General features: G+C 47.0%; 1 protein-coding gene across 1 annotated transcript in view; it reads left to right on the top strand.

Moving 5' to 3' along the window:
• The first annotated feature begins 1,665 nt into the window (after positions 1-1,665).
• The window catches only part of COL6A3 (collagen type VI alpha 3 chain), an 86,267-nt gene continuing 78,013 nt past the window's right edge, over positions 1,666-9,919 (top strand). Inside the window, 1 exon segment of the mRNA XM_051999189.1 lies at positions 1,666-1,923. The gene's annotated coding sequence lies outside the window, so the exon portion shown is untranslated.

Below are 9,919 nucleotides of genomic sequence, written 5' to 3'. Positions count from 1 at the left end.
TGTGGGATCCTTATGATTGCCAGGTCTTTAGGATGGAGCTAGACTATTGGTCTAGAAATCCTTGGTACTTTGGGAGAAACTTGATTTTTTAGAAAACAATCATTTTTTTTTTGATTTTAACAATCATCAACAGATAAGAACATTTTAGTCAGAGGGTTGCAAGTGAAATTGTGGACTTTGGTGACATAGTTTATTTTTATTCCATCAATATCCACTTATTAAAACGCTTACTATGTGCCAAGCGCAATGGCGAGACCAGGGATATGAAGAAAGGCAAAACAAATGAAGCAACATACCCAGAATCCCCTGCTTCATGGCAGGAATCACATTCTGATGGAACTATTTAGAGAATAATAGACTATGTGAAGGCAGCCTTGAACTCAAGACCCACAAGGCTGTGCCCCCTGAGTCCCTCAGATCACACTTAAGAGTGTTAGGTTCTGTTCTGGGCCACTTTTGAAAGGATGTTGAGAACTGGACCATGTTCAGGAGAGGGTCAGTAGTTGGGGGAAGGCACCAAAGGAGCTTTGGTTGAGGGAAGATGCAGATTATCTGTGTTCAGGTGTTTCAAGGCATGTTTTGGGGAACAGGATTAGCTTTAATCAGCTTGCACTCAGAAAGCAGAATCAGAGGGGATGCTGGGATGTAAGGAAGGAGAGAGGAGGGGGAGAAGAGGAGTGAAAGAAAGAGACAGAGAGAGTCAGAGAGAGACAGAGAAAGAGAGACACACACACATATCCAGACATACAAAGAGACAGGAGACAGAGACAGAGATACATACACAGAGACATAGAGAGACACAGACACACACACACACACACACACACACACACACACACACACACACACACACTCAGATAGACAGAGAAAGAAACCTTTATAGAAATGGAAACTTCCCAATGTTCAGAGGTGAACCAAAGTGAGCTGGGTTGTTTTGGGAGGCAGTGGATGGCCCATCACTGTAGGGTTTCGAATAGTACTTAGGCAGTTCTTTCTTAGGGATGCTACCGGGACAGGGTGATTCTCAGGTAGGACCGAGAGCCCGATGATTTCTTCCAGTTCCCCCAGGCTTCAGGGTTTCTAATCTCACTCCTCCCTTCCTCAATAAGAAATAGAATTTGGCAGAATGGAAAACCTCGCTAGTTGTGACTGCTGATTTTTGGAAAATAAATTTTAACTGACCAGCTATTGAGAGAAGCCTTGAGTCCAGACTTCAAGAAGAAAACTGAGGGTGGGGTCCCAGTGGGGGGAGGCTGCATTTCCTGTTTTCTTCTTTCAGTGATGTTGGAAAATAGTACAGGGAAAACCATGGCTACTCGAGCAGAGTCCAAGAATTCATGCTCTCTCCTCTTTAGAGCCCTGCCCGAAAGGTGACGAGCACATGTAGAACTGAGGTCCTTGACATCTGGGGGTGCAGGGTCTGGCTATAGGCTTGGTGGGATGAAGGCAGGACTCAAAGTGTGACATCAGCCTGCAACGGGGGCCAGAGGCAACAAAGCAGGAGTCTGGTTTTCATTTAGAGTTTGGGTCAGTCGTGCAGCGAGGGGGAAAAGGAGGGAGGAGGAGGAGGAGGAGGAGAAAAAGAGAGGAGGAGGAGGAGGAGGAGGAGAAGAAGGAGGAGGAGGAGGAGAAGGAGGCAAAGAGTCCTCCGCTGTATCACTGGAGAGCATCCAGTTGCAGCTGGAGCCTCCTACTGAAGGCAGTTGAGCTCACCACGGCCACAGCCCTCCTGGAAGCCAGCAGTGCAGAGGGCTCAGTCTCCCCTCCATAGGCTGCACCCCACATCTCCTCCCACCCTGCTCCTTGTGTAGAAAAGCAGCCTCAAGAAAGGACACTCAGCCCCAGAGGGAGGCAAAGGATGAAGCAGGAGCAGACATAATCCAACACAGAGGTCCAATACATAATTCCGCAGATTTGCTCAGGGTAAGTTCTGTTTCCTTCCCTACTTTCCAGACTGGGCTCAGGGAATTGCTTGAAACCGGAGGAGCTCCGGCTGAGCAGCTACAGCAGCGCTGGCCCTTTCCTCCCCTGACTTTGATTTGTGATGGAAGCTCCCAGGGTAGGATCTTTTCTTGATTTCTTTGGAAATATTTATGTTTCTGTCTAGGGCTTCCCCAAAGAATTCCTTCCTGGGCTGGCTTCTCGGGTTTGCAAAAAGTTTGAGTCAAGTCCTTTCATAGTCACCAGTTAGTTGATTTTTAGAAATTAAAAACAATCATCCCTGTGATCAGGCTATATTAAAATACCGAGGGTGGCAGGGTGACTAATGCGAGCAGCAAGTCGCTTCTGGCGGACCCACGAGAGCGCTCATTTTGGAGTCGGAAAACTTGGATTCAGATTCCAGCTCTGCCACTTATTCTCTGTGATCTGGAGAGCAAGGCACTTCCTTGCCTTGTGGGGCCTCGGTTTTCTCACCTGAAAAGGCAATTTGGACCAAAGAACCCTCCTAGCTCTTCCTCAATAATCTTATGACCAGATGATCAAATGAAGTAACGGGTGCGGGACACTTTGCAACCGTTAGCTCTTTCTATAAATAAATGCTAAGCATTGATTATTATTATTACTTATTAATTTCTTTTTTTAAGATGAGAGGGTTTTATTAGGTGCCTTCTAGAGCAAACAAAAGCTTCTGGTGCCTTCTTTTCACACCAAGATTTGCAGTATGGCATGGGCCAGAATGGCTAAGGGATTGAGTGCCCATTTAGTGCCCTACCGAAACTTGGTACGAGCTTATAGTTCACCCTCAGAACCAAACTAGACCAAATCAAGCCAAAAGAAGGAGTCTTTGTCTGGTACAACAGGTCCCGGTGGGTACGGGGGCCCTGAGAGCACTGCCGAAGGGTATGTCTTTGGCAAGGCTTAACCTGGATGCCTCAGGTTTGGGGGTGAGACTTGTCCCCTGGGACTGGGGAGGAAGAAGGAGTTTGATCTCTAGGCTCTTCAGTCAGGGAGGGTTGGATTCCTGCAGATTTCTGCTCCTGGTATGTGTAGGTCCCATGCCCATGGCAAGTGAGGGAGTTCTAGGAGAGCTTTTCTCCACCAGGGTGTGGTCAGGCAGGGCTGGCGCCTGCAAACAATTGGGGTAGGGGCTGGGCGGGGCTTTGCTCCTCTCTCAGTAAGGCGCCTCTGCGGAGGGCACAGAGTACTTCTGGAGGCAGCTGCCTTCCAGCCTCACTGGTGTGGAGCAACTACCTATGGGGAGGGTCAAGTGGGATGGGTGCTAAGCTTAGATCCCAGTCAACTCAACGCTCTAAAAAAAAATCTATTGCCTTAGGACAGGGCAGGGCAGAGCAGCAGCATCGAATTTGGAAGAAGTGGGCTCAGATTTTCCAATTGTTCCACATTAGCCAAGTTTAGACAATCTGGGGTGCCACAAGCAAGCATACAGTGCAAATTAAAAAAAAAATCAAAATACGCTTTTAGCGATTACCTGCTTAATTTGGGGCAAAACATGTTCTCTCTAGAGCATCCAATTCTTCATCAGTAAAATGAATGAATTGGACTCAGATGATCTTTGATATTCCTTCTGGTTCTGAGTTTATGATCCCATGGCCTCTCGGTACCTCAGTTTCCCTCTCTCTAAAATGAGGGGTTAGAAATAGATGGTTCTTTTAGCTCTAGAGCCAAATTTACCCCATGAGTAGCATGGATATACCCTTCACTGAAATAGGTTTTAGTCTCTCCATGACTTTGCAGAGAGGAGAATGCCACGTCCTTAGGGGAAGGGGCGCTCTGGCAAATGTTCATTGATGGGGAAGAAGGCACAGGATCCGAATGAGAGAATGTTGGAGCTGCTCTGGGTTCCTCAAATCACAGATGGGGGATGTGGGGCCCAGAAAGGGGGGGGTTGTCTGCAAGGGGATCCAGCTGGTTAGTGACAGGGACAGAGCCAGATTTTGGGTCTCCCTTGGACCAATGTGCTCACCACTGTTGAAATGCAGGAAACTAACACAGAGAAGCCAAAAACAGCAGATAATTTCCTCCTCCCCTCAATTTCTTTTGAAATCTCTGATGTGAATTTATTTCTCAGAAAATGAACACTCCTAATAACCTCTGGCTTATATGGGTATGAAAATGAATTTTCACTTTCTGAGTTCCAAATAATAAAGATGTATCCCTGCCTTTGTTCCACCAAATTGACTTTTATCCATTTTGTACATTCTTATATGCTCATATGTTGCCTTCGTGGATATAATGTAACCTCCTTAAAAGGAGGGACTATCTTATCTTCCTATACCCATGTTCTTAGCACTGTGTCTCACACATAGTAGGTACTTAGTAAATACTTTCTGATTGATCAAGTGATAGAACTTGTCAGGTGGTTCATGGACAGATCACATGGCATCAGTGGGAAAGCTCATTGAAATGGATTACTTATCCCATGATCATCCTTTTGTCCTGAAATTCAGGGCTCTTGGTGACAGGGGCAGTACCTCCCACTGCATCCATTCCCCATGATGGAGTGAATGAATGTTTAAGGTTCAGGGTGTGGGCCATACCTCAGCCCACCAAGTGGGTATGGACAATGACTAGGAAAGAGTGAGAGGTGGTAGTGGTGGGTGGGTTGGAGTGGGAATATGGAAGAAGGACAGAGGGACACTTTGTATTTGCTCAGGGTTGGGTCCATGACTAATTCATTCTCTCCTCTCCTAATCCATCAACTTTGAATGAACAAAGCTTAGGAAACCCTGCATAAGATGGTGGGCTGGTGGAGTTGGGTGGGCTGCTTATGTAAAGTAGGCATGAAGGAAAGAATGTGTATTTTTTTAGGCTTTGGTCCATGGCTAGTAATTTCTTCTTGCAGGCTGTCGACTGGTCATGAGTAAAGGAAAAATAAAGAGAGAGAGAGAATGAGAGAGAGAGAGAGAGAGAGTGTTTTATAGAACAGGGTTAGAGGCAGTCTAGATTACTTTTAAAAAAGTGCTGGTCTAACTGTTGACACAAGGGGTCTAAATGCACTAGGCTTATAATGCCCTAAATACTGATAAGATTTGTGAGCTCACTCTCTAACTTGCCACGGGCAAATCGCTGCCCCTCCCTGGGCCTCAATTTTCTCCTTTGTAAATTGGACTGCTGTCCCTTTCAGCTTCAGCTCTATGATCCAGTGATCATCTGAGGCAGGGAGGAGTCCCAGCCCGTTGCCATTCAGGGGCTAAGTCCTTGCCAGCAGAGGGACTCCTGGTCCCAAAGCAGTTATGTAGTTGCAGAATCTGTTTCAGACTTGGTGTCCAGAAAAGCCTCAACACTTGGAGCTGCTCGGGAGGGGGGGCGGGGGGGAGGGACTCAGGAGGCAGCGGCACGCCCTCTCAGAAGCCTTCAAGCAAAGGCTAAATGGCCTCTGGTTGCAGAGATTGACCCCTTTCCCCCCAGATCTGGTGCAGGCTGGGTTGGGCTAGATGGCCTCTGGGGCTCCTTCCAACTCAGGGCTCTGGGGCATTTCTTCACTTACATGTGTTCAGTGCATTGATTTCTTCTGCACAGAGATACTGAGCTCAGCCTTGGGATGAATGGGCAGGTTCCCTGCTTTCTTACTTGGCCATAGCACCGGACTGGAAGGTAGAGAGCCTGGTTTCAAATCCTGGCTCTGACTTGTTGTCTGGATCACTTTGGACCCCTCCCGGTCTCAGTTTTCTTCTCTGCAAAATGACCTCCAAAGTCTCTTCAGGCTCCAGGGCTGGGATCCAGTGGGTCTTTTTTTAAAGGGCTATCTCTTTATCTATCTATCTATCTATCTATCTATCTATCTATCTATCTACTCATCCACCCATCCATCCATTCACCCATCCATCCAACCATTTATCTATCTGTCTCTATCTCTCTGTTTCTCTCTCTCTCTCATTCTCTATCCATTTTCTCTGTGTCTCTATCTCTGTATGTACCCACCTTCCACAGAGTTCACTCTCTGCTCAGAGCCTTGTGGCAGCCAGGGAATGCTGGAACGTTCTGCATTGGTTTTCATGACATCTTTGTGTGAAATTCCACATTTTGTCTTAAAAAGCCCCCCCTTTTTGTCCCCCCTGCCCCTCACCCCCCTCTCCGCCTGGAGTTTGGTTGCATCAGCTTTCCGCCCAGGCATTCCCATTTTAGCCAAGAGTCTAGCCAGGGATTCTTTGTGCCCCAGCCTTTCTAGGGAGAGTGAGAAGTCGTCAATATATGGGTGAGCCATTCCAGCCCCCGTGAACCTTTTGAATGGGGGAGATGGGAACAGAGGGCTGTGTGTGTGTGTGTGAGTGTGCATGTGTGTGTGTGAATGTGTATGTATATGTGTGTCTCTATGTGTGTGTGTGTGATTGTGTGTGTGTATGAGTGTGTGAACATGTGTGTGAGTGTGTGAATGTGTATGAGTGTGTGTGTGTGATTTTAAAAAATTTTTAACCCATGCCAGGGTAATTTTTTACAGCATTATCCCTTGCACTCATTTCTGTTCCGATTTTTTCCCTCCCTCCCTCCACCCCCTCCCCCAGATGGCAAGCAGTCCTTTACATGTTGAATGGGTTACAGTATATCCTAGATACAATCTATGTGTGCAGAACCGAACAGTTCTCTTGTTGCACAGGGAGAATTGGATTCAGAAGGTAAAAATAACCCGGGAAGAAAAACCAAAATGCAAGCAGTTTACATTCATTTCCCAGTGTTCTTTCTTTGGGTGTAGCTGCTTCTGTCCATCCTTGATCAATTGAAACTGAGTTAGATCTCTTTGTCGAAGAGATCCCCTTCCATCAGAATACATCCTCAAACAGTATCGTTGTTGAAGTGTATAATGATCTCCTGGTTCTGCTCATTTCACTTAGCAATATATGTGTGATTGTGTGTGTGTATGAGTGTGTGAGATTGTATGTGTGTGTGAATGTGTACGTGTATGTGTGAGTGTGTGTGTGTGTGTGTGTGTGTGTGTGTGTGTGCATAGATACTTTCAGTCACTGCTCTCAGTTTTTCCCCTAGGAAAAGTTCTCCACTCATAGGTCTTACTCTTCTCCCCTCCCCCAACACTGCTTGAAGGCAGAGTCAGTAAGAAAGACTTTACTATTATATAAACAGTTCCAGGCTCAGGGCATAATTTAAAACCAGCCAGACTTGCCCCAGTAGTGTCCCGGCTCAAGGAGCCAAAGTAGAAAGTGACCGGTTTTCATGGAAGAAGGTTCAGAATGTGTCTACCCCTCTACTCCCCCCTCCTTCCCCCCTCCCCCCCCCTCCACTGTGGAGAAGCATAAAGAGCTTATTTCTCTCATCCTCTCCTCCTGGCTTCATTTTCTCTGTTTTAAAGGGAGGGAATTATCTTTTTTCTTTCTTTCTTTCTTTCTTTCTTTCTTTCTTTCTTCTTTCTTTCTTTCTTTCTTTTTCTTTCTTTCTTTCTTTCTTTCTTTCTTTTTCTTTCTTTCTTTCTTTCGCAGAGTGGGGATGGGGGGGAGGGTCTGGATAGACAGTATAATGTAGTGGAGCCAGCGTTGGATTTGGGTGAAAATTCTAATTCTATCCCTTCTTTTCTGTGTGATCTTGGCCAAACTCTGGGCCGCAGTTTCTCTGTCTGTAAAATGAGGTTATTCTAAATGCTGTCTGAGGCTCCTTCTAGCTCGAAATCTGGTATTCTTTGTGTCTTTGCTGGGTCCAGTTTTTGGAAGTGGTCTACTCCTTAGGAAAATGCTTCTCTCCCCCCGCCTCCCCCCAAACTGAAAAGAAGTATCTCCCAAATGCCTGGCGACCTCCCTGACGGCTTGGAAGGGTGGGGAAGTGGGAGTCCCGGAGGGACTTGGCGGGACCATTGCTCTCTAGCTGCATATCCTCTAGAGGGCGCGCTGCTCCTTTTGCTTCCAGCCAGGGTCGGGTTCCCCACTCTGTCTGAGCCAAGCCCCCCCAGCCCTGGAGCAAATCCAAGTCTGGGTCTGGGCTGTTCCGCTGGATTTCCACAGAGCCCGTATTGACTTTACGGAATTTGAGTAAAGTCATAGAGGCAAAGGCTCAGCAGTTACTTGGAGAGCATGAAGCGTCTGGGGACGGATTAGTGGGGATTCCGGTTCTCTTACAAGGCTAAGAAAAGACCAGCACGTTTTCTGTGAGCTTCGGGGCCAGGCTGCCATTGGGATGGGGCCGGGCCCTCGGCTCCTCCCTGTCTCTGCCCATCTCTCCGCGTTCCTGGCTTTAAGCATCATCGCTGTGCCACAAATCCACCAACAACGAGCATTTCAGTGCCTACTATGTGCCAGGCGTACAAGGTTAAAAGCAAAAAGCTTCCTTCTCTCTCTTTTCATGGAGTTGAGTTACTTGCCCAGGGTCACACAACTAGTATCTGTGTCTGGGTCTGGATTTGAACTAAGGTCCTACCCTGCTCCACCAATCCCTATTCTTAAGGAGCTCACGTGGGCGATTCCCAAAGCTGTACTTCCACCGCTCACCTCTCCCCAGTCTCCAGTCCCATATTTCCCAGTGCCTGCTGAACATCTCCACAAGCATGTGGGACTCGAATTCATAGGCGCGATGTGGCTCAGGGTAGTGTACTGGAAGTGGGGCTGAGGCTGAACTCAAAGGACTCAAGTTTGAATGTCTTCCGCCAGCAGTTTCTGCCTCAGTTTCCTCATATGTGAATTGAGGGAGTTAGGCAAGGTGTGCTTCAAGGGCCTTCCAACCCCACATCTAGAGCCTTATAGTCTTGTCTGCCATTTTCCCACCTTCTCTTATTCTGTCAACAGCATCCTAGCCTGTTCCCACCTGCACCATTCTCTAGCCACCTACTTAGGGCTAAATTCAGATGCAGTCTTAGATACTTACTAGTTATATAACTCTCAGTGAATCACTTAATCTCTGTCTGCCTCAGTTTCCGCAACTGAGGATAAAAATAATAGTACCTACCTCTTAAGAGTTTCCCTTCCTTTATTCCTTCCTTCCTCTCTCCCTCCCTCCCTCCTTCCTTTCTTCCTTCTTTCTTTCCTTCCTTCTTCCCTTCCTTTATTCCTTCCTTCCTCTCTCCCTCCTTCCTTCCTTCCTTCCTTCCTTCCTTCCTTCCTTCCTTCCTTCCTTCCTTCCTTCCTTCCTTCCTTCCTTCCTTTCTTCCTGCCTTCCTGCCTTCCTCCCTCCCTTCCCTTGTTCCTCCCTCCCCTTTTTCATAATTGATGTTGGACAATTACTTATGTACAGTTTGTACATCTGTAATATGGGGCTTACATATTGTCCTCATGAGGAATGGGTTCTGCAAAATCTGGAAACAAAACATATGGAATATGCTTTATAAACCTTAAAAAAGCTCATGTTGATCAAACGTAGGTTGTGATTCTTAATTCTTTTTCTTAAGCAAGAAGGTAGTTACATAATTGAAGGAAAAAAGGGAAAATAGGAAAAGATTTTGGCCACTTAATAGATTCAGAGTTGGAAGGGATATAAGGGAGCATCTAATGTAATCTCATATTTCAGAAGAGGAAACCGAGGTTCCAGGAGGTTAAAGTGCCTTCCCTAGACTTAGACCAATGAGTGTGAGATTTGAATTCAGGGAACTGACTCCAGAGCCTGTGTACCTTCAGCCATGCTGCTCTTTTTCTGCTTCAGGTGAACTGTTAGTCTCTTTTTTGGGGGGGAATAGAGTGGGGGCTGCCAATAGTGACAGTGACGTGAGCTTTTGTTCCATCCGATGCCACAGTGGGTGACAGAAGGGAAATGTCTGAGGTGGCGGAGCTATCATTGGCCCTTCAGCCCCCTGCCCTAACCCCCTGCAGGGAAGGCTTGGGAAAGGAAAGTGGGGTCCCAGAATTGGCCCATTTCTCACAGACATTTGACTTCCTCAGATGCTGGAACACGAGATTTCATTGTGAGACTGACCATTTCACAACCAGAAATGACTGAAGTGGGTCTGAAGATGGCCCAGGGATCTCTCCGAGACCTTTCAGGAGAAAGAAGACTTTTACAGGGGCCACTCTCAGGGGATGATGGTGGT

This window comes from Antechinus flavipes, chromosome 4 (assembly GCF_016432865.1).
Source record: "Antechinus flavipes isolate AdamAnt ecotype Samford, QLD, Australia chromosome 4, AdamAnt_v2, whole genome shotgun sequence".
Classification (NCBI taxonomy): domain Eukaryota; kingdom Metazoa; phylum Chordata; class Mammalia; order Dasyuromorphia; family Dasyuridae; genus Antechinus; species Antechinus flavipes.
Note: the sequence above shows the minus strand (reverse complement) of the source record. Positions and strands in the feature narration are given on the sequence as shown.